Below are 23,999 nucleotides of genomic sequence, written 5' to 3'. Positions count from 1 at the left end.
ACTCACCAAACTTAGTAGCAAGACTAATAACATAAGAGAAGTAGAGAAAGGAGGATTAAAAGAATTCATGAACTATCAGATCCTGAAAATACTTTACTCCCAGCCTTCTTGCTATATGAGATTACAAACCCCTTGTTGTTTAAGCTATTTTGTTTCTTGCAGCCAAAAGCCTCCCAATTCAACTCACTATGAATAATGTTTTTCACAAACAATACTATTTGTATACCTTCCATCCCTTCTAAGAACAGTCTAGTAAGAGATCCTGATTCATGATTTGCTGCCTCTGGCAAGGTTACTCAGAACCCCTCAAAATCAAATGATGATGACCATTATGAGGCTTAGAACTTACAGCACACATACCCTCTATTGGGTACTGCTCTAAAAACCTTTATACATTAACCTACTTAATACTTACAACAACCATATGAAGTAAGAACTATTATCCCCTTTTACAGATGAGGTAACTGAATGGAACAGAGATCACAATGGAAAAGAACGGCCTATTGTTAAGGGTGATGAGAGCCTGCGGAATACATCCCTGAACTTGACCATGAACCACTATCATAGGCAGGAATGGCAGCACTGGAGTGGCTGAAGAGCCACAGAAGAATTCATTAAGACTCAGGTTATTCACGGGACTTCCCTGGTGGTCCAGTGATTAAGACTCCATATTCCCAATGCAGGGGACACAGGTTCGATCCCTGATGGGGGAACTAAGATCCCACATGCCGAAAGGCGTAGCCGAAAAAAAAAAAAAAGACTGCAATCATTCAGACTCACCAGTAGACAATCTGATTCCACAGGTCTGAACTAGATTCCAGGAATCTAAATTTTTATCCACCTACCTGGGACATTCTGATAAGCAGTTAGTTTTAGGAGACAGGGAACCAGAGAAAAGTGAGCTGCCCAAGATTTGGGAGACATAATAGGATATACTGAGTTAATCTAACTCCTTTACAGATAAGTATGCAAAAAGCTAAAAAATTAATTCCCATTAGTGATTAGATAACCTTGATTCTTTATAGATTAAAATCATAAGCCAAAGTTAATTTACTTCCTAAATCCTATAGGATACAAAGTCTTCTGTGTTTTGTCTTCCTGATTGCCTGATTCACATACTAGCCCCAGCTCACCCCCAAATATGCCAAGAACCTCTTGCAACAGTCATGGAACTGCCCACAATGTGAAAGAAAGTTAAAAAAATCCCATCAAGCCAAGTCACAGTCATTTCAGGGACTTTCTAATAGACATACTTGAATGTTTGGATTGGTCAGAGTTAAATTAAGCAGGCATATACTTTCACTATGGCAATTCTCTGTCTGCCACGGTCAGAGAGCATGAATTTGATGAAAGATGAATGACACTAAGCCAGGATCCGAAAACACATGGTGTGTGGGTAACCATCTTCCCATCCTATGAAACGGAACAAACATTGCTAATTGATCACAACGTCTGAGTCCGGATGTGGCATGAAGATGCTTCTCAACAAAATGCTTCAGGGCTGAAACTCCCTAAGAACATGGATACAAATTAAGATTCATTTTTGATATTTGGCAAAACTAATACAATTATGTAAAGTTTAAAAATAAAATAAAATTTTAAAAAAAAAGATCTTTTATAGCTAGAAGAAAACAAGATGTGAAAATATTACGTGTTCATTTCCCATATACTCTTCTGGTGCATCCAAGTCTCATTATTATTATAGCTCCTCGTTTCTTGTTGGATAAATGTTTGCTGAATTTAATTTAGTTTTTTCCTACTTCTTCAGCCAACAGATTTAGCATTTCTCTAACACAAATATTAAACTCAGCAGAGCCCATGAAGCACTGGAACCAAAGCAGTTAATTAGCGAGTCACCAAGACTGGAGCAAGAAGCAGGAGGAACGGCTTAGGAAGCTGCCCATTTTTCTTGTAATAAAGAAAATAAAGACAGTAATTCTAAGAACATTTATTAACCCCTCAGTATGGGTAATTGCCATCAGATGTGGGTCTGTCAGTCTTGCATTAACATAAGCTACTGCATCTTGGTTTTCAATGGCACAGTAATGCCTATGATACTGTGGATTAAGTGCTAACGCTGGAGTTTTGAGAACCAAGCCCTGCGTCCAGCAAATGCTTTTAAAAGAATTTCACCCTCAATGTTTGCTTGCCCAGAAGAAACTCATTTTATGTTTAAAAAAGAGCAGGAAAGAAAACAAGGAGGCATTCAATTGAGCAAGCATTTTCTTAACTCATTTTAAGATAATCTCTTGCATTCACCAACAATTTCTCCAACGGGTGGAACCACAGTAAGAGACTGTGTGGTTCGGCTGTATGTTCCACTCTATAATACATTGGTGTACGACCTAAAATAATGGAATAGCGATAAAACAAAAAAAAAAAAAAAAAAGAGAGAGAAAGGCTGTATAATAGTCAGGACACGCCAACCAATTTTAAATTGAATTACACAGCCTGCTAATCTTTATGATGGGATAAAATTTCTTTCAACATTATGCATTATACTAAAATTTGTGGCACCTCCCCCTCCCCACTGCTTGAGCTAAGAGCCCCCCACACATACCTCCTCAACGATAAAGCGTCTCTTCAACCCCAAAAGCATTGTTCCTGCTGACTGCAAAGGCAGGGCACGGCTTGTGCAAGATTTCATTTTTATAGCTATTGTTAGTTGGTGTACATCTATATTTCACACCAGAATATATACAAACAATATTACGAACACCAGGCCTATTTTCCTAATACCACAAGCACACATTAAAAAAAAAAAAAACAGATGGATTCAAATGTACACAGGTGGTGGAAGAGATTTTTAAAACCAACACTATCGAGAAGCTTTGTTAAATTTTTAAAAAGGACATGCAGAACCCTGCATACTGCATATTTGATAAAGCAAGCACACTTCAGAAACTCTGACCTATCCAAGTCTAGAAGTAGTACTAACCCTTTTGAAGGTTGAGGCTGCCTGGGTGGCTGAGTTCTTGCTCATTTGCTATGCTTCTCTCACTCTGTAGGTGATGGAGCAGAGTGCTTATGTGAGGAGAAAGAGCACGTTCTGTAATCATGGACAACTTCAGATGTCACCTGCTCTAATGCCGATAAAGAAAACTAAGAGAGGGTGACAAGAATTGCCTTAACACGTTTCTTGATCCTTCTTCTTCCTGTCATGGGAAACGAGTTTCCAAACTGACCTTATTAAAACCACATATAAAGTACCTCTGGGAGACGTGCATGCATCCTTGCACGCTCAGTCGTGTCTGACTCTTTTCGACTCCATGGACTGTAGCCCACTCTGTCCATGGGATTTTCTAGGATACCTGACTCTTATTAAAACTCTAGCTCTTTTCAGACACCCCAGACAATGCAATCTTACTCTGGCATGCATCTGATTTATGTATTATAAAATGAAAGACACACCCAGATACACTGACATGTGGACATACATATGCTCCTTATCACTGAGCTGTATCTGTGACTTTTTTTTTTTTTTTTACAACACTTGCTAGGCAGGCCAAGAGACCGTACGCAAGAATAAAAACCTATAACTGAGCTACTGAAAAAGCATATAGCAAATCATGAGCTCACGAACAACTAAGAGAAACCGCACGTAGTTTGTTTTAGATCTTTCTAGAAATCCTAGACTCTTCTAATGGACACTTCCCGGTCCCTGAAAGACCTACACTGGCTGCTGCCCACAGCGCATTGACTGATGACAGTCACAATTACTCCTGGTGACCCCTGTCACTTCTGCTCCCCCAAACAGCATCTCACAGCCACGAGCCTTTATCCCCAAATTAATTTATGTACTTTTTACCATAATTACCTAATGCCATTGTATATTCTTTAAGATGACTAAATATGAACTTTAAAAGACTGTATCATTTGTCACTGCATAAAGAGCAAGTGAAACCAGTCTAAAGGTGAGGGAGGGGATTCCCTGGCAGTCCAGTGGTAAAGATTCCAGGCTTCCACTGCAGGGGATGTGGGTTCGATCCCTGCTTAGGGAACAAAGATCCTGCCTGCCACACAGGGTGCCCCAAAAAATATACAAAAAAAAGTAACAACAACAACAAATTTTAAGTGAGACAAAAAGAATCATAATAATCTAGAAGTACTCTGCACCCAGATTGTTTTGCAAGTAAGTTTTCGTTCTTAGTCACCAATAAATAAAATGGAAACATAATAAATATGACATATTGCATGTGTGATTTACCCAAGGAAGACGGTGCTGATCTTGAATCACCATATTTGTATTCAAAGAAAAGATTTTGGACACGGTGATTAGAGATCAGAAGACTGGGCAAAACCTGAACATCTGTATGTTTAAGTTAAAATAAAAGTATTTACCTCCATGCTTATCACCACTATAGTTTCCTGCTTTAGCTGACGTTTTGATTAACTGCACACTTCTAGTCTCCATCACACTAGACAAGAGGGCTTTAGCTAGAGTAGAAACTACTTGCAAACAGCTGTGAAGGTGGGAATGACACCGTTCCCCACCCGTAACCCTCACATGGCCTTTGCAAGGAACAAAACATCCAGACCTATATCTGCACTACAGAAGGCATATATGTATTTTGGTTTCTACTTATTTTTATAGGAGAATCATAACTTTCCTCATTTTCACAGCTCTACATATTCAAGTTTAAAGATCCATTTGTCCACTCAAATATAAATCATTTTTAGGCTTTGTGTTACACTGATTTGTAAATCCAGGTCTTCTGCCAAGGAAGGATTCATAAAATGAAGCATATGAATCTATGCAAATATCAGCTTGGTTTCCTAAATCCCCAAGAAACTCACCAAGTATAGCCTATTCACCTAGTATTCCTCATGGATATGAGAGCTGGACTGTAAAGAAGGCTGAGTGTCAAAGAACTGATTCTTTCGAATTGTATTGCTGGAGAAAACTCTTGAGAGTCCCTTGGACTGCAAGGAGATCAAACCAGTCAATCTTAAAGGAAATCAACTCTGAATATTTATTGGAAGAACTGATGCTGAAGCTGAAGCTCCAATACTTTGGCTACCGGATGTGAAGAGCTGACTCACTGGAAAAGACCCTGATGCTGGGAAAGATTGAGGGCAGGAGGAGAAGGGGCCTACAGAGGATGAGAATGGTTGGGTAGCATCACCGACTCAATGGACATAAGTTTGAGCAAACTCCAAGAGACAGTGAAGGACAAGGAAGCCTGGCATGCTGCAGTCCATGGGGCCTCAAAGAGTCGGACACGACTTAGCGACTAAATAACAATAAGCATCAGTCCAGTCGCTAGGACTACCACCATCAGCATCACTAAGACTGTTATACAGACTTTACAATTTCAAAAGTAAATGATAAAGGAAAATATATGCATAGGGCTTTGATACAGGCAGGCACTTAATCTCAAATGGCTGTGTAATGTGAAATAATTCAGTCTATAAGGAAAGAACTAACAGTCTCATTCTCAATATTTTCAGAGAAATCAAAGCTTGGAAGTTGTATACTTTATACCAGATGTCTGTCTTCACAGGCAAGTCTAGTCTCCTCAAAATAAAAAGTTTACCTTCCAACCTTATTTTCAAACAAAGGGGAAAAATACAAAGTAGAGAATAAGTGAGATTCACATCAATGGCAGATAGAAGAGAGACAATACATTTTAATGCACTTTATCCTGAAATGAGAAGAAAAAAAATGTGCTGTTTCTTTCCTGCTCTTGAAATTTCAATAGAATTTTAAAAACACCAGGAAAAAAAGGTTTATTTCAGTTTCATAATGCACACAACACTTGCTGCGATAACATCTAAATCTGGCAGATCAATAATGCATGTTACAGTTAGCTGCTTAATTATTCATTTTGGATGTAACCAAGTAGGTTTTAAAACAAATGTGGAAAGAACTAGAAAGGACAGGTAGTGCAATCAAAAAGAAAAGTTTCTCCCCAATGTAATTCTTATCTGAAAGATCATAAAAGTCTCCTCCACTTTTCAAAATTAGAGATATTTTGATTAAGAACTTTATATTTTTTACAATTACATGTATTTTATGAACCACTATAAATGCTAAAATCAAATGCCTTAAATCTTCCATTTCAAAATACTGTACATAAAAATGGCATATATTACATTACGAAAGGTCACAAAGTGACAAACAGAAGTAAATTCGAGTCTAAAAACATTAACCAAAGATAGGTAATAAAGATGAAAAAAGCAAACAAGGAAAACATTCATCCGGGAGCGAGTCAAAATAGAAGACTGACTGAAGGCTGCTGTATGTGGCTGCAAAAGAGCAGCAGCCACGGGGGTGAGTAGGAGCTGTATGCGCTTCAACAAGCATGTACCTACTGGGTTCAGGAGTTACCTCTTCACACTTTATGCAAAAATACTTTATGGGCAAGCAGTAGTCCTAATCAGGAATAACATATTGGAAAAACTGAAAGAAGTTTTAAATGAAAATGCAAACTATTCCCACTTCCTTCTCCAAGTAATAAAGTAGAAAAACAACAAGAAGAATAAATAAAAACAAAACCAGTTGTTCGGATCTGAGTTTCAAAATGAATCGCACCCCCTTTTAGGCTAAATGATGAATATTACTCATCAACCATCTTTGTAGGAACCTTTCCACTGACAGCTCTGAATTGCACCTTCCAGTTTCTACCAGGACTAACTTAGCCACACCAGAAACACACAGAGAACCTGAGTGCTCAAACTTCCAGTACCATTAGCCAGGTTATCAAAGCTCTTTTGAGCTCACTCTGTCACATTCTAGCCAGCAGTCCAAGAGCCTTCCATCAAACAAATCTAATCGATTTGACATTTATTAAGGATCTCACTAATTTTTAAAATTAAGTACCAGGCAGCATCTCTTGGATCAAAAAAAAAAAAACCCAAAACCTGTTAGATAACTCTCTAAAGTAGACATATTTTCCAGTCTTTGATAGTATAGTGTAAAAACTAGAAATGAAAGAAAGGTAACATCACTCAGCTCCCCACCACCATGAGTGTCTAGGATCCTGGGGGCCCACCCTCCCCCAATGCGTGGAAGAAAGCAGCACTCAGCACGGATGCCACCTCTTAGAATCTGGAGATCTGTGTTACGGTAGGTGCAGCACCTGTAGCTTGAGATCAAGAAGAACTTTTTTGCCACTTGCAGCTATAGGGACGGACCTAGAGACTGTCATACTGAGTGAAGTAAGTCAGACAGAAAAAAAGAAATATCGTATGATATCCCTTAAATGTGGAATCTAAAAAGAAATCATACAAATGAACTTACTTACAAAACAGAAACAGGCTCACAGACTTAGAGAAGGAACTTATGGTTACCAGGGGGGAAGAAGAGGGGGAAGGGATAGTTAGGGAGTTTGGAATGGACATGCACACTCTGCTACATTTAAAATGGATAAACAACATGGCCCTACTATAGCACTAGGAACTCTGCTCAATGTTATGAGGCAAACTGGATGGGAGGGGTGTCAGGCAGAGAATGGATACACGTATATGTGTGGCTGAGTCACCTAAAACTATCACAGCATTGTCAATCAGCTATGCCCCAATACAAAAGGAAAAGTTAAAAACAGAAAAAAAGAGTCTCCTCTTTGTACATATGCTCAGAGGATCAAATGAAATAAACGTGCTCCCAAAATACCTGCAGTGCATGGCATCTTGTTAGTTAATACACAACTTTTTGTTACATTAGTTAGAATGTAGGCATAGACTAATTTTATAGGGTCGAATTTCCTTTATAACCTCCTCACTCCTTTAGGGTAAGAAAGTGAGAAACAGCATTTTGATTTAGTCTGATTTGGCTTGGTTTTTACTAACTGCAAGGCATGATTCTGGATTGGATTCTTGAATGGAAAAAAAAAATGCTATAAAGGACATTGCTAGGACAATCGACAAAATCTGAAAAAAAAAAGTCTGAGAGTAAATAATAGAGTTGTATCAATTTACATTTGATTTTGAAAACTGCAGTGGCTTATTGTAAATGAATAGCCATATTTTCAGGAAAGTCACTGAAATATATTTAAGGGGCCTGATGTCTGTAGCACATTCTCAAATGCTTCAGAAAAAGGCAGATATAGAAAGAATGATAAAGCAAATGAGGCAAAACACTAACAACTGGGTAATCTGGTTGGACGGTATATGGGAATTCATTATGTTTTTCTTGCAACTTTTCTGAAAGAAAGTGAAAGTTGCTTAGTCGTGTCCAACTCTTTGCATCCCCATGGACTATACATACAGTCCATGGAATTCTCCGGGCCAGAATACTGGAGTGGGTAGCCGTTCCCTTCTCTAGGGGATCTTCCCAACCCAGGGATAGAACCCAGGTCTCCAGCATTGCAGGCAGATTCTTTACCAGCTGAGCCACCAGGGAAGCAACTTTTCTGAAATGTGATTCAAAATAAGAAGTATATAAATATTCATTGAAAAAATGATTAAGCACACTGGGCCACCCACTGGTGTGAGAAGTGCTGTCTATACCTTAATGGCCCCTCTGGTGCTTCACCTTGGACTCCACTCCACCTTCCACTCCCTAGGCTATTGGCCTGCCCCATGTGAAGGAGTAACTTAACTGAATTATGTGGACAACGCTATAATTATGTCCTCTTCTCATCTTCTTTGCACAACTCAAAGTGAGCATGTGTGGGGTGAGCTAATGATTTGCTGTGTTATCTCTGATGAGTACTATATTATTTGCATCATAATATTTTCATTTCTTCCTCCTGCACAGAATGCCACATTGACAGCAAGGTCAGCTAAGTTACTATAAGGGATTTTTAATGAAAACAATTATAAATTTAAAATAACTGTGTTTAAAGCATTTAACAGTCACCAGGGTCAAGTGATTACAGCAGTTACAAGACCCATGGGACATGTTCACACCAAAACAAAGTGAATAAATTACCTCAGCTGGCGCATGTAATCACTAAGTGACCACAGGGGTCAGGCAGAGTGAAACCCTGAAGACTCTCACGCAAAACCAATAATGAAAATTTATCAGTCAAAGGGGGAGACGGAGGATGTCAGGAATTAGTGAGTCGAGTGATAGACTAAAAGCAGAACTGACTCTCCCTGCAGCTTTAGGGCCACGAAAATGACAGTCAAAAACCCAGGGGACAGCTGGAGAAAGATTCCAGGAAACAATATGCAGACGGGCTGGGAGGTGGTGAGAGAGCTGAACTGGAAATGATCTATGCAGCCTCAGTAAGTTCAAACCCAGGGTTACTCTGGGACAAGGATGACTATCTTCACCTAGAAACCTGTGGTGGGGTCTGGAAATACAGCATCTGGAGCTTTCCGATGTAAGAATGTGATGTTAAAAATAAAATGATCATCTCTAACATTTACAGGGCACTTGACATCTTCTGAGGATGTTCCTCAAACATTATCCTCACATCTCAATTTCTCTTTGTTGGAGAAAAGTGGTGGCTGGACACCAGGGAAGCGACGCCATTTTGTCCATGGAAGTCCAACTAGGAAGTGAATAAACCAGACCTTTTACTGAAGAGTTCTTATTTGTCAAAGACACCTCTGAAAATATGATCTTAGGAGACTCACAATCAAAAGAGGAGATACGGATTTCCCTGGTGGTCCAGTGGTTAACAATCCACCTTGTGATTCAGGTTCGATCCCTGGTCAGGGGACTAAGATCCCACATGCCCTGGAGCAATTAAGCATGCGCCATAGCTAGAGAGCCCGCCTGCTACACCTACTGAGCCCGCATGCCACAACCAGAGTGTGCACTGAAACAAAAGATCCTGCATGCCTCAACTAAGACACGACACAGTCAAATAAATAAATAAATTATATATATATATATATATATTTTTTTTTTTTTTAAAGAGGAGAGCAGCAGCCCTAGAGTAACGTGTGCTAACAGAATGAACACCATACAAAGCGGAGGCAAGGATGACAACCAAGTAGAAAGGCAGGGCCAATTTCATAAACCTTTGAATCGGGCCTTAAAGAATGAATAAAGAATTCACAGAAGAAAGGCCACAAGATTGGCAGGCAGGCAGCAGGACCCACAGGAGCAAATATTGAGTTATTTAGCAAAACTGTGCTGAATGCTTACTATGCACGCGGCCCCGTGCTTGCGTCCTCATCACTGGCGAGGAGCAGACAGGCACACTCTTGCTCTCATGGCACCTCCTCTCCTTCCACCACCCACCCACTCAGCGTACCTGTGCTCAGCAGCTCCTGTGTGTTAGGCACTCTATGCATATAGAGGATACAACAGTAGTAAATGGGGCAAGTCCATATGCTCATAGAGCTCTCATTCAGTGGAGGAAGACTGATGATTAACAAGACACAGAATAGGAAAAAATAAGATCTCACCAAGGAGGTGGCATTTGAGCAGAGACTGACAAATCCAGGAAATGGGTAAGGTGGGAACGACTTTGGACCAGAATGTTTGCTGTGGCTGGAGGACAAGCAAAGGAGAAAAGATAGGACATATGCCCAAAGGGCTAAAGAGAGAGTGGAGAGAAGTATGTTGGAGAAGGAAGCTGGGCAGATAGACTGGACCAGCTCACGAAGAGTCTTGAATGTCATGACAAACTTTATTCCATCAGTTAATGGTTCCTAAAATGCATTCCAGAAAATATTAGTCTGATGGGATAATTCATGAGAAAAGGGTCCTGCGCCTCCACTGTATCTATAAAAATGGTGATAAGAGCATGGACCCAACCAGGATGTTGTGAGGATTAAATGGGTTAATTCTTGTAGAGGGTCAAGCAAATATGAGTACTCCGAAAGTGTTATTAAACTATTCCAGGAAAACGAATGGTAGGCTGAGCCTAGGCAGTTTCTTTAGATACAACAGATAGTCCAGAAAGTAAACTGACAAAACATAGTCATATTTAGATAGAGGCAGTTTAGGCGCCTGGATAAATGGTCATGAGAATCAGAAGGAGAGTTCAGGAGAACGAGCAGTATTTGGAGAAGACAGAAATTCAGTGTGAGTTGTACTGGTTTTGAGGAATCTTATGTACCTTCTACCTTCTACGGCAAAATGCCTAGTCTCCAGTTAGATGCAAGTATCTGGAGAGAGATTAAGAGAGAATCAGGACTCCAATCCACAAATAAAACCTCAAAGAATAAGAATAATCCCCCAGGTTCTGATATGTAGAAGTAGTGTATGATGAGAAATGGTATCACATGAGGGCAGAAGATAAAGCCCCTAGTCCTGTGAAAAATCAGGTAAGATGTTAAAACTCCCTGAGTTCTAGCTGCCTAATTTATAAAATCAGGGAAGTAATACTGACGCTCAAAGGCTGGATGCTGAATGCACCAACATTGCTCTCGTTCCCTTCTGCATCCTCGGCGTCTTTCGCAAAGCAGGAACTGGTCCAGAGTAATGCTGAGCTCACAAGTAAAGCATCTTTTGAGGAAGAAATCCCTTCACACTCTGGGATATAAGGATCCTGGCTCCAGGATTTAGGATTTTGACATTTAGGGACTCCAATCTTCCCTCTTGGGCCAGACGGTTTGGAAAAGTTGAGGACATTTTTATTTCCAAAGAGCTCATTTTTAATTTATTTATTTTTAATAGTGGTACAATTTTCAGACGGAAAAATGTGAAAAGATTCTCCCTTTTCAGTAAAGTGTCCGCTGCTGCTGCTGCTAAGTCGCTTCAGTCGTGTCCAACTCTGTGCGACCCCATAGACAGCAGCCCACCAGGCTCCCCTGTCCCTGGGATTCTCCAGGCAAGAGCACTGGAGTGGGTTGCCATTTCCTTCTCCAATGCATGAAAGTGAAAAGTGAAAGTGAAGTCACTCAGTCATGTCTGACTCTTCGCGACCCCATGGACTGCGGCCTACCAGGCTCCTCCGTCCATGGGATTTTCCAGGCAAGAGTACTAGAGTGGGGTGCCATCGCCTTCTCAGAGTAAAGTGTCTACCTGGCTGTTAAAGTAATGATTATATACGTCTTGGCCATGTATATTTCTCTTGAGGCGATGGGGACATTTCAGCAGAGGAGGAAGCAAAAAGCTTTAGAATTGAAGGTTGAAAGAGTGGGCACAACGTCCAGGGACTTTAGTTCTTGTCTCAGCTCCTGGATTGGCTCATGGTATGACCCCAGTCTGTCCTTCTACTTTCTGGATCTCCATCCATCCATCAGCAAGACAGGGAAAATACTGTCTGCCCATACCAACTTCCCTGGACCATTATAAGCATTAATGATCTAATACACTCAAAAGTACTCTGAGTCCTCTGGAGGAAAGGTGTCATATAAATTAGAGGCAGTATAATTAATGTAATTTAAGAAAATAGCTGGCCATAACAGGGAGGATTAGGTTCACACGGATCACAAACGACCCAGTCTTTGTGTCTTGAGGTCACTGACAATCCTTTCTAATGTAACAAAACCCAATCTTACTTATTTGAACATATGCAACTGTTTGGGGTTTCTTTTTAAAGTACTTTATTTAATTCTATATCAAACTGAACTATACTTGAATGTCAATTTTGTCTTTATTGGGAAAATGTATTTACATATTTACATATGAGTTAAAATCATGAAGTAATTAACTTTAGGATAAAAGATTCTTCCATAGAAAGCAGGAGAAGTAAATAGTAAGCATGAATCAACTGTTATTTGGATTAAGTAGATACTCATTCTATACTATTACAGACAGGAAAACAGGATGTCTATATCCACCAGATAGACTACACAGATAACGTGCAGACACTTTTATTCTAGAATCTCATACTAAGGGAAAAAACTTAGATAAATTACTTAGAAAGAGAAGCTATGAACAAATTTAAATAGAAAGAGAAACTCTCAAATACACTATAACCCTACATGATAAGTGGGAAAACCAAACTATGAATCAAAAGTTGAAGAGTATCTGCATGTGAGATACTGTTTTTGTGAATAAACTAAAGATTAAGAACCTTCTTTGATATTAACTCTAAACAGTAAGAGTCATGGAATTCTAGGCTCTCACACACTCTCCCCTATAAATCACGGGAAAAGTCATCTTGTTTGCCCTCTCTTAAAGCCTCTTACCTTGACCTCATTATTAGAGAAGACTATTAAGTGGTCATAAAGTTATATCACTATAAACATTTCAATGAGGCTCCCCTGCTCAAGTTATTCCTGAAATTTTCTTATGGAAACTCCTAGGCACTTTACTAGAAAGCAATTGCCATTATGTCACGTCATTGTTTTGTTCTTATTTTTTATCAAGGTGTAATTGATATATATCAGTTTCAGGTGTACAACATAACATATTCAATATTTGTATACATTGCAAAATGACCACCTCAGTAAGTCTAGTTAATATCTTCAGTCAGTTCAGTTCAGTCACTCAGTCGTGTCCGACTCTTTGCAACCCCATGAATCGCAGCACGCCAGGCCTCCCTGTCCATCACCAACTCCCAGAGTTTACCCAAACTCACGTCCATCGAGTTGGTGATGCAATCCAGCCATCTCATTCTCTGTCGTCCCCTTCTGCCCCTGCCCCCAATCCCTTCTAGCATCAGAGTCTTTTCCAATGAGTCAACTCTTCACATGAGGTGGCCAAAGTATTGGAGTTAATATCTTAACTATACATAATTATATATTTTTTCCATGTGATGAGAATTTTTAAGAACTACTCTTATAGCAACTCTCAAATATGTAATATGATACTAGGATATGACTATAATATATACTACTACACTTACACTATAACATATATATCATGAACTATAGTCACCATGCTGTTTGTTAAAACCCAAGACTTATTTATTTCATTGCCATTATGTCATATCATTGCTTTTTATTCAAAATGGCACATTTGAACTTGTCCACTTCACAAACTCCAGTTCCTAATAATTTTGTACTGTTGAAAAAAAAAAAAAAACCAGAAGGCTTAAAATGTGCAAACCATGCCTGGAAAGCATTATATGTAAGAGTTTAAAAAATAAATTAAAACCTGCCATCAATAACCTGGTTAAAGCTTAGTGTGCTGGAGTTCCTAAGACAGGAGCTAGTGGGCAGAAATGATTTTCAGAAAAAGAGATGATGATACTGGGGGATGGGGTAGGGGGAGACAGTGGATCAGATTCAAGGAGGCAGACAAGGGGGAGATGACAGGAGACTGAAGAGAGGGACAGGGAACGGGGAGGCCTGGCCCCCTCAGGTTGTGGTTCAAAAGTTAACTAGAGTCCAAGGAGATCATGTGTGCTGGGTGTGGGGTGCTTGGAAAGGAGAGAGGGCCAGGTTCCTGGGGGACCAGACAGGCCATGTTGCTCATCCTTTTCTATACTCCACCGGCAGAATGGGCCACCTGCCAGAGGTCCCTGTGGCAGAAGAGAATGTAAGGCTACTCTCCCTGAAGTTTTGGCATCCTGAGGAATAAAAGAAATTCACCAACAGGACAGAAAGGTGGAGTCGTGGCAGCTTGGGTAGTAGGTAATATTTACTGACCATTCACTACCTGTACACATTGGGCACCTGTTATCAGGTACCCTATTTATCTCTCTGCAGTCGTTTTATGGAGAAGGCAATGGCAACCCACTCCAGTACTCCTGCCTGGAAAATCCCATGGTCGGAGGAGCCTGGTAGGCTGCAGTCCATGGGGTCGTGAAGAGTCGGACACAACTGAGTGACTTCACTTTCACTTTTCACTTTCATGCACTGGAGAAGGAAATGGCAACCCACTCCAGTGTTCTTGCCTGGAGAATCCCAGGGACGGGGGAGCCTGGCGGGCTGCTGTCTATGGGGTCACACAGAGTCGGACACGACTGAAGCGACTTAGCAGCAGCAGCAGCCCTTTTAAGTTAGATACACTAAGCATTCATAAATCTCCTTTTACAGATGAATAAATTGAAGATCACAAAATTAACAACATTAAAACCAGGCAGATTTAAACACAGGCAGACTAGATCTGGCACTCACGCTCTTAGCCTGACAGCATACTATCTTTTCACACGTCAGTACACACACGTGCATTTATACACCACACGACAGGATGCACACCAGCTGTTAATAGTAGTTACCTTGATTTTTTTCTGTACAGTTATTTGTATCTTCTCACAATGAGTATGTAAGCTTTCACAATTAAAAAAAGAGTTGATAGTCATTTTTAAAAAGCCCGTAAAGGGTTAGAATTTTCCCCCACTGAGGATATTCAGAAATATGTGACACAAACTCTCCAATACGACTGAAAGCATGAGAAAGAAATTACAATCCTTACAGAGGGAAATTTGACAGTATGTACTAAAAACCCTTTTAAAAAACACATCATTTGAAGCAACAATTCTACTCATAGGACGCTATCTTCTAAACTAAGGATGTTTGCAAAGAGAGAGCAAGAAAGATGTCTATCACACCAGTGCAGATAAAAATAAAAAATGAAAACACTGTAGGTGGCCAGTACTAATTTTTTGTTGTTCTTTAGTTGCTAAGTCCTGTCCGACTGTTTGCAACCTCATGGACTGTAGCACTCTGTCCTTCACTATGTCTCAGAGTTTGCTCAAAAGCCCAGCAGTAAAGATCTGGATAAATGAGCCAGAGTGCACCCATACAGTTGGGCTTTCCTGGTGGCTCAGCAGTAAAGAATCAGCCTGGAATGCAGAAGACTCGAATTCAGTCTCTGGGTTGGGAAGATCCCCTGGAAGAGGAAATGGCAACTTACTCCAGTATTCTTGCTTGAAGAATGTCATGAACAGAGGAGCCTAGTGGGCTACTGTCCACAGGGTCACAAAAGAGTCAAACTCAGCGAGTAACAGCAGTAACAGCACCCATACAGCTGTAAATACTGTGCTGTAATTCTTTTTTTAAGTTACAGGACAATATGCATAGCTCTATTAACTTTTCAAAATATTCCTTAAACAGAGATGGTGGCAAGGGGAAATGACCCTGCCATGCTCCTCTTCTTCTTTCCCATTGGCTCCCTTCCCTCCAAGGTTCCTGCTCGTCCTTGGTGGTACCAACACTATTCTCACCTGGTACTCCTTCTTGTGAAGCCTGGCTTTCCATCCTGTCCCTAACCTCTTCCCCTAAACCCATGTCCTTCTGGATTTGCTCTGTTGCCCTTCTTGGTTAAGACAACATGAAATTAAACAGGGCCCTTAGAGGGAGTTTGGCAGGGGGAGGGGAGAACTCTCCAATAACCACCATCCTTTTATGAAAGTCTAAAGGAACAAGAAGAACAGTTTTCAGCCATTATCACAAGATAAATAAGAAACTAAATGAAAATAGTTCTACCAGGACCCAGAACCCTAGAAACCGACTTTAAGAAATTAGTGGTGTAGCCGCTAACTACAGAGCAAGGGCCAGGGTCTCAGCACCATGAGCTGTGTACCTTCAGAAACGGGCTGCTGAGAAATGGTTACTGGGTATGTAGAGACGGACTATTATAGCAGCAGAGAACATGGATGAGGATGGTTAAAATAAGATCAACAAACTGCGCAAAGGAAAAAGAACCAGAATATTTCTTAAATAAAGACTTGCTGCTATTGAGGATATTCAAAATAGAAAAGAAAAACGTCTCAAATGCTACACATCAAATAGTGATTACTCCAGAGACAGGATTACATGGAGAAATGTGTATTTTCTACTTCGCACATGTCAAAAACTTTAATTTCTGTAATGTTTGTGTATCTTATTTATACTGAAAGTATTCTTTTTTGGGAAAAAGTATTTTAGCCATATTTATTGATGTGGAAAGTTGTGCATGAAATATTGTTAAGATGAAAAACAGCTTACAACAGTCTTACTCTAAGATCTCTAATTTGGTAAAAAGTGCTCACATGTGTATGTGCTCGTATGTATCAATAGAAAACATTCTATATAGAATTACCCTATTCTATTCAATAGAGAACATTCTATAAAAATGTTAACAGTGGTTATCTCTGGCTATGGGTAATTTTGTTATCTTGTTTCACTTATCTCTATTTTCTAAGTTATCAGGAATGAACATGTACTACATGTATTATAAAAATATAATAAATAGCCCAGGCTGTGAAAGCTTTTCCCAAAGACCAGCTCCAAAACTTCGGGCCAATAGCAGGATCACTGGAAGAGGGACACACTCTCAGTACGACTATTCTGAAAGGGGCAAAATCAATTTTAGTGTCTACGATCTGGGATGTTTGCCACAGTCACATTCGGTTATAATCGTACCTGATACAGTGCTCCTACAAATACAAAGAACCTTCTTCTTGAGAGTCTCAGGAGCATCTTCATTTTTTCTTTTAGGCTTGGAGAAATGGAACCTCTGAACTATTAAACAACAACTGAGGCAGGATAAAATTAAAAATTATAAGTTTATGGTACTAATGCTGTGTTAAAAGGGATTCGGAGTGACTAGATTGTTGTATTGGAGAAGGCAATGGCACCCCACTCCAGTATTCTTGCCTGGAAAATCCCATGGGCAGAGGAGTCTGGTGGGCTGCAGTCCATGGGGTCGCTAAGGGTCGGACACGACTGAATGACTTCACTTTCACTTTTCACTTTCATGCACTGGAGAAGGAAATGGCAGCCCACTCCAGTGTTCTTGCCTGGAGAATCCCAGGGATGGGGGAGCCTGGCCAGCTACAGTCCATGGGGTCGCTAAGAGTCAGACACGACTGAGTGACTTCACTTTCAGTTTTCACTTTCGTGCATTGGAGAAGGAAATGGCACCCCGCTCCAGTGTTCTTGCCTGGAGAATCCCAGGGACGGGGGAGCCTGGTGGGCTGCCGTCTACGGGGTCGCACAGAGTCGGACACGACTGAAGCAACAGCAGCAGCAGATTGTTGTATATAAACTTTTAGCTAAAAGAACAGACCACCCAAGAACCCTGTCTTTCTAATTTTAATTGAGGAAACAGAACAACTACCATAAACCCCTTTTAAATATTTCTGCTCAAAGTCTCGTTGAATCACTAACAGCAGCCAACTGAACATATATCTTGAGGACAAAAAGGAAAAGGAAGGGCATGGCATTTTATATACGGTACAATATAATTTTAAAGTTTCAGCCCAAAGTGCAAAAACACACACACAAAAGCCCTGTCCTTTATGTTCATTCAAAAATCACTCAGTGTGAATCGGCTGTGTGCATTGACTATTCCAGGCTCTACTCAGAACTGGTGCAGAAGGAGCACTCATTGGGCATGCTCTGTTGTCTTGCTGGGGACAGACAAGGAAACAATGACATAACAGCCATGGGAAGGGCTGCACAGAGGCCTGACCTAGTGTTAAGGGAAAGAGAACCCATCATAAAGGAGGAAGGAGATCTCCTGGTCATTCCAGGAAATGGAAACAGGACTTGCAACGGGAAAGCCATGTGGAAGGACATGTGCATTTGGGGAGTGGGAAGAAAGTCAGTGTGGGTGCAGCTGGAAGGTGGGTGTGCAATCAAATGATGAGATCTCCATTTGTGTAGCCTCCAAGGGCAAAGACGCATATTCAAGAAGAAGGCTGTCACAAATATTCCAAAGATGAGAGGACACGAGGAATGAAATCGAGTGATCTGTAAAGAGCATCAAAGTGGCACAGGTCAGAACACCATAGGGGCAGAGCGAAGGACGACCATACACAACCCACTGCCTCACAAAAGGTGTCTTTAGGCATTTCAGTGGTTCCGAATTTACTAGCAATAAAAACAATAACATTTTAACTGGCAGTTAATCTATAGTTGGCAAGTTTATTTTTAAACCCTGTCTGTAAATGAGATGCATTTTTGCCAAGATAAAAAAGAAAATGCCATCACGGTTGAGTGGCTAGGACCCCAGTTCAGCTCACCAATGCCTATTCATTCATAACATCCCTGGAGCATATCTGAGCTATCACATGAATGGGGCTATAAAAATTCTTTCTTTAGGAAAGACCTATCTGCACCTTGTCCCCACAACTCTGATACATGAGCAATGCCGTAGAGCCATCTGGGGGTCTGGGTCTACATATGCATGAGCGTGTATATTTACAGACCCCCTGGACTGTAGCCTGCCAGGCTCTTCTGTCTATGGGATTTCCCAGGCAAGAATACTAGAGGGGGTTGCTATTTCCTCCTTCAGAGGATCTTCCGAACCCAGGGATGGAGCCAGCGTCTCCTGTGGCTCCTGCTCTGGCAGGTGGATTCTTTATCACTGAGCCACCTGGGAAGCCCTATGCTTAGACAGGAAGTTAATTTAAAAAAAAAACAATTTTATCCAGAATATGGTCCCTCCCAGCAGGGATCCCAAGCTCAAGGTTGGGAATAGAGAAAGACAGAACACATGTGGGAAGTGGAGTCTGATAGACTGAAAATCAAATTCTCAGGTCACCTCCTAGTTGTGTGATCTTAGGTAAGTTAACTTCATCAAGGCTCAGTTTTCCTCCCAGGTAATAAGCAAGCTAATAATATCTTCTGCATAAGTCATAGAAATAGATGGGGAAACAGTGGAAACAGTGTCAGACTTTATTTTTTGGGGCTCCAAAATCACTGCAGATGGTGACTGCAGCCATGAAATTAAAAGATGCTTACTCCTTGGAAGGAAAGTTATGACCAACCTAGACAGCATATTCAAAAGCAGAGACATTACTTTGCCAACAAAGGTTCATCTAGTCAAGGCTATGGTTTTTCCTGTGGTCATGTATGGATGTGAGAGTTGGACTGTGAAGAAGGCTGAGCACCGAAGAATTGAGGCCTTTGAACGGTGGTGTTGGAGAAGACTCTTGAGAGTCCCTTGGACTGCAAGGAGATCCAACCAGTCCATTCTGAAGGAGATCAGCCCTGGGATTTCTTTGGAAGGAATGATGCTAAAGCTGAAACTCCAGTACTTTGGCCACCTCATGAGAAGAGTTGACTCATTGGAAAAGACTCTGATGCTGGGAGGGATTGGGGGCAGGAGGAGAAGGGGACGACAGAGGATGAGATGGCTGGATGGCATCACTGACTCGATGGACGTGAGTCTGAGTGAACTCTGGGAGTTGGTGATGGACAGGGAGGCCTGGCGTGCTGTGATTCATGGGGTCACAAAGAGTCGGACACGACTGAGCGAGTGACTGAACTGCACTGAACTGAAGTTATAGAAGCTACCTCACAAGTTATTTTGAGGACTGCATAAAATGATACATGTTAATGGGGGTGGGGAAAAAGGTACAGTGTCTAGTCCCCACCACCCACAGACAATGTATCACTAGTTCAACCCTCTCCCGGTCCAAGTCCCAGTTTCAATGAGACCATTAATTATCTGAGTGACCTGGAGTAGTTCATATAATCTGACCTCAGTTTCCTCTTCCATCAAATGAGGAGGAGGGACCTCCAAGTCCTCTTACGGTTTCAACGTTTCGTCCCACTAGTGTCACTGTTTAGAGGGGGGCCTGTCCTCAGCCTTTATTCGTATGCTTCTTCAGGCTCCCTCTTCACTCTAAATTCCTCTTAAACCTATGGAACATTATGCAAGTTAATAAATTCAGTTTCTAGTTTAAAAAAAAAAAAAGTAAGGTGCCAGTCCTTTCTGCATGCTTAAGTTGCTCATTCGTGTCTGACCCTTTGCAACCCTTTGGACTGTAGCCCGCCAGGCTCTTCTGTCCCTGGGATTTCCCAGGCAAGACTACAGGAGTGGGTTGCCATTTCCTTTTCTGGATCTTCCCAACCCAGGGATCAAACCTGTGTGACCTGTGTCTCCTAAACTGGCAGGTGGATTCAGTCCTTTCTAGTTTCTGCCTTATGGATTCTATGCCTCTGACTCTGCTGTCTCCCTCTACACTATCTGTTGAAAGCTGTCTACAGGCCAGGGGCTGTGTTAAGAAGGTTGCTATTTGTTGTTTTAGTCACTAAGTCACGTCCAACTCTTTTGCTACCTCACGGACTGTAGCCCGCCAGGCTCTTCAGTCCATGGGATTTTCCAGGCAAAAATACTGAAGTGGGTTACCATTTCCTTCTCCAGGGGATCTTCCCGACCCAGGGATCGAACACACTGTCTCCTGCATCGCAGGCAGATTCTTTACTGCTGAGCCATCACAGAAGCCGTGTTAAGAATGGCACAAGCTTTATCACAGAATATATTCTCATAGCAACCATGGGGTGTATTATTATCACGCCCGTTTTACAAATGAGAAAATCAAGGCTCAGGAATTTAAGCAACAAAGGCAGGGAATTCAACACAGGCTCTTCTCATTACAGGCTACACTACCTTCCCAACCTTTGGCTGTACCTAGTTTGGGTCCTATCGTCTTATGACCCTGTGCTGTGCCTGCTTATCTCATAAATTACTTTGTATTAATAACTTTGTGTGTTCCTCCTGCCAGGTGGCGTACATACATATTAACCAGGGACCCATCATCTCTGAACCAATAGAGAACTCGTGATGGGATTCTCAGCCCCTGCAACTGGTAGGTCAGGGTGAGATTCCAGATGGGCTGAGCTTAAATACATTTTTCAAATAACAGCATAACTCAAGTCTCCGTGAAGATGCTGGAACATTTTAGTTCAAGCTCAAGTCTGCAAGCTTCCTAGGTGCCATAAGCCCACTCGTAATCACAGGATGGAAAGAAAAGGGCTCAGACACCAGGTTTACTCACTGGTTGAACTTGGATGCATGTCTTAGACTCTCTGAGTTTCTTTTCTGCTAAAGGATCCTGGGCAAGTTAGCCCAACAGAACTCCAGATTCTTCATCGTAAAATGGGGATAACATTAGCAACTTTCGAAGGTTGGGACAAATAGAAGGTGTGCCTGGTCTGAAGCAGAAATAGCCTTTTGGGAAACTAAAGGAGTCTAGAGGATGGTCAGTTGCTGCCAAGAATCAGGGTAGTCTAAACCCAAGTAGAAAGATGGAAATCAGCGAGAGGTTCCCTGGACTCAAAGTGACGGCCAAGTCTGTATGGACTCATGCCGGTGAGGGTTGGATGACCTATTATAGCTAAAGCCCTAGACTGATCTGACCCCTGACTCCACTCTGTTAGGCCACCTGGCAGCTGTTGATGGAAACACTCTTTTCAGGTAAGAGGTTTCCAACTGAGCCAAATGGTAGCATGTAATCATATACTAACTCTCACCTTTGGAGCACCCTGAGTTTGCCAGGGTAACTGAACTATTCTGGGCTGCCCCTATGGGATTCCCAACTTCTCTTCCCTTATACTTCGGTGGGTGTATTCCTTCAGCCTCACATTCTGCATCCCCTTCTGAGACCCCTTCCTCTCATGTCAGGCCATCAGAAGGGAAATGGGTGAGAAGGAACTGATCTTGCAATTGGACCTCAGCATTTTACTTCTTTACTATTTTATTTCCTCGGTTGTGGCACTTTCCCATCTAAGAAGTACATTCCTTTATAAAATCTCCCCGTGTTTACTTCCATTCCACTAAATAATTCCTCTGACCTCTTCTTATTTTTACCCTTTAAATATCTGTTGATGGTTCATTCACCACATTCCCCATTCAATTATTAATGGCCCACAAAAACTTCCAAGCTGCAATCATTTACTGATTAATCTGCACAACAAACCAGAAAGACAGGTAGTATTAATCCTTCGTTCTGCAGAGGGAAACCAAGGGGAAAAGCGAGGTTAACTCAGTTGCCCAAGGTCAGTGGCTAAACAAGATTATAACCAGGATCCATCCTGTCTTGTATTTCTTCCCACAGGCTTACTCTTTCCTTACAAATCAACATTGTCAATGCAGCAAGATCACTTCTGTGTTGATTCAGTTGTCACAGAACAGCTTGAAACTGTCAAATTCAACCCCAAATAATTCTGCCTGTGACTAGTTCATAAACACAAGTTGCTAAAAGAAAGAGGTAATAGTACTGCAAAGCAAACTCGACAGATGCGAAAGAGGAGTGAAAAGAATGGGATTACAGGCCCAGCTGTACCACAGGATAGTCTGCCTCGAGTCACTTTACTTCTCCACATCAGAGTCACTTGTGAAAATGGGATCATGCTGAATGATGTTTAAGATATCTTGCTATTTTAAGTGAGATGACTGAGTACCTACTGAAACAGTACAAAATATAAAGCTCCAATATCCAAGATCGTGGTAAAATTGGTGTATTCGGGACACAGCTACAATCCCCTTGGGAAGCAATATGTCAATATTCAATAAGAACCGTAAATAATTCCATATCCTTTGATGCAGTAATTTCACTCACACTGTAGTTTGCCCTAAGAAGTAAATCAATGGAAACAAAAAGACATATACAAATGAAAATGCACATTTCAGTGCTAGCTTCAGAGGAAAAATTGTTATCAATTTCAAAGTTCATTTTTAGAGGGCTGTCCTATTAAGTAAAAATACAGAACAATACAAATGTCACATTGCTATCAAAAAGGATAAATATGAAAATTATGCAAAATCATGTAATAGCAATACTATCAAATGAAAATAAACAATAACAGAAGAGCAAATATGTATTCTGATGTCAGCTCTATAAAAGACGGATAAAGTGCAAATCACAAGAAAACTCAAAATAGTTGTTATTCGTTTATTGTTTATTTTCTAAATATTTTAACCGTTTTTAATGAATACTGTTTTCCATCAACACATACACCTTATCATTTAATCAGTTACTTAAAAATTTCTCAAGCCCTGCTTTAGTTCAATGGAAAATCAATTTTCAAGTTTCTGCCTAAATCTCCTCAGTAATTTTGGTTGGCTGACACATTATTCATGGCATTATTCTTGTGGAGTGATTTCTGCCTTTTCTGTAATTCTTCAGTGTCTTTAGAGATTCTAAAATCTCACTGTAATTCCTTAGTATCTTTAGAGATTCTAAAATCTCAGAACCCTGGCACGTCTTTCCCTCACCTAAGAGGATTCTTACAAAGATTTGTCATCTAATCTTGCTGTGAATAACCCCATGATTCCCTTGTAGTGCTAATATTTGGCAACTGCCTAACCCAGGAGTCAGCATTTTTCCAGTAACCCAGACCCGTTGGGTGCCCCTACAGTAACCATAAAGTTGCCATTACCTTTTTCACAGTAGTGTGTAGGGTGATTTCACAGTCCAGAGTTTTGGAGCTTTTCAGTAGGATATCTTATCTTTTTCAGGGGTCTTAGGACACCCTTCTGGTTCACTTGGGAAAGCTGCCCCCCAAGCATCCCTGTGCTAAGACCTTCCTTTTAAATAAGG

At 41.0% G+C, this 23,999-nt stretch overlaps 1 protein-coding gene across 4 annotated transcripts in view; it reads right to left on the bottom strand.

Moving 5' to 3' along the window:
• Positions 1 to 23,999, bottom strand: part of MPPED2 (metallophosphoesterase domain containing 2) — a 210,870-nt gene that overhangs the window by 128,659 nt on the left and 58,212 nt on the right. The window lies entirely within an intron of this gene.

The sequence above is a fragment of the Bos indicus x Bos taurus genome, chromosome 15, assembly GCF_003369695.1.
Source record: "Bos indicus x Bos taurus breed Angus x Brahman F1 hybrid chromosome 15, Bos_hybrid_MaternalHap_v2.0, whole genome shotgun sequence".
NCBI classification, from domain to species: Eukaryota; Metazoa; Chordata; class Mammalia; order Artiodactyla; family Bovidae; genus Bos; species Bos indicus x Bos taurus.
Note: the sequence above shows the minus strand (reverse complement) of the source record. Positions and strands in the feature narration are given on the sequence as shown.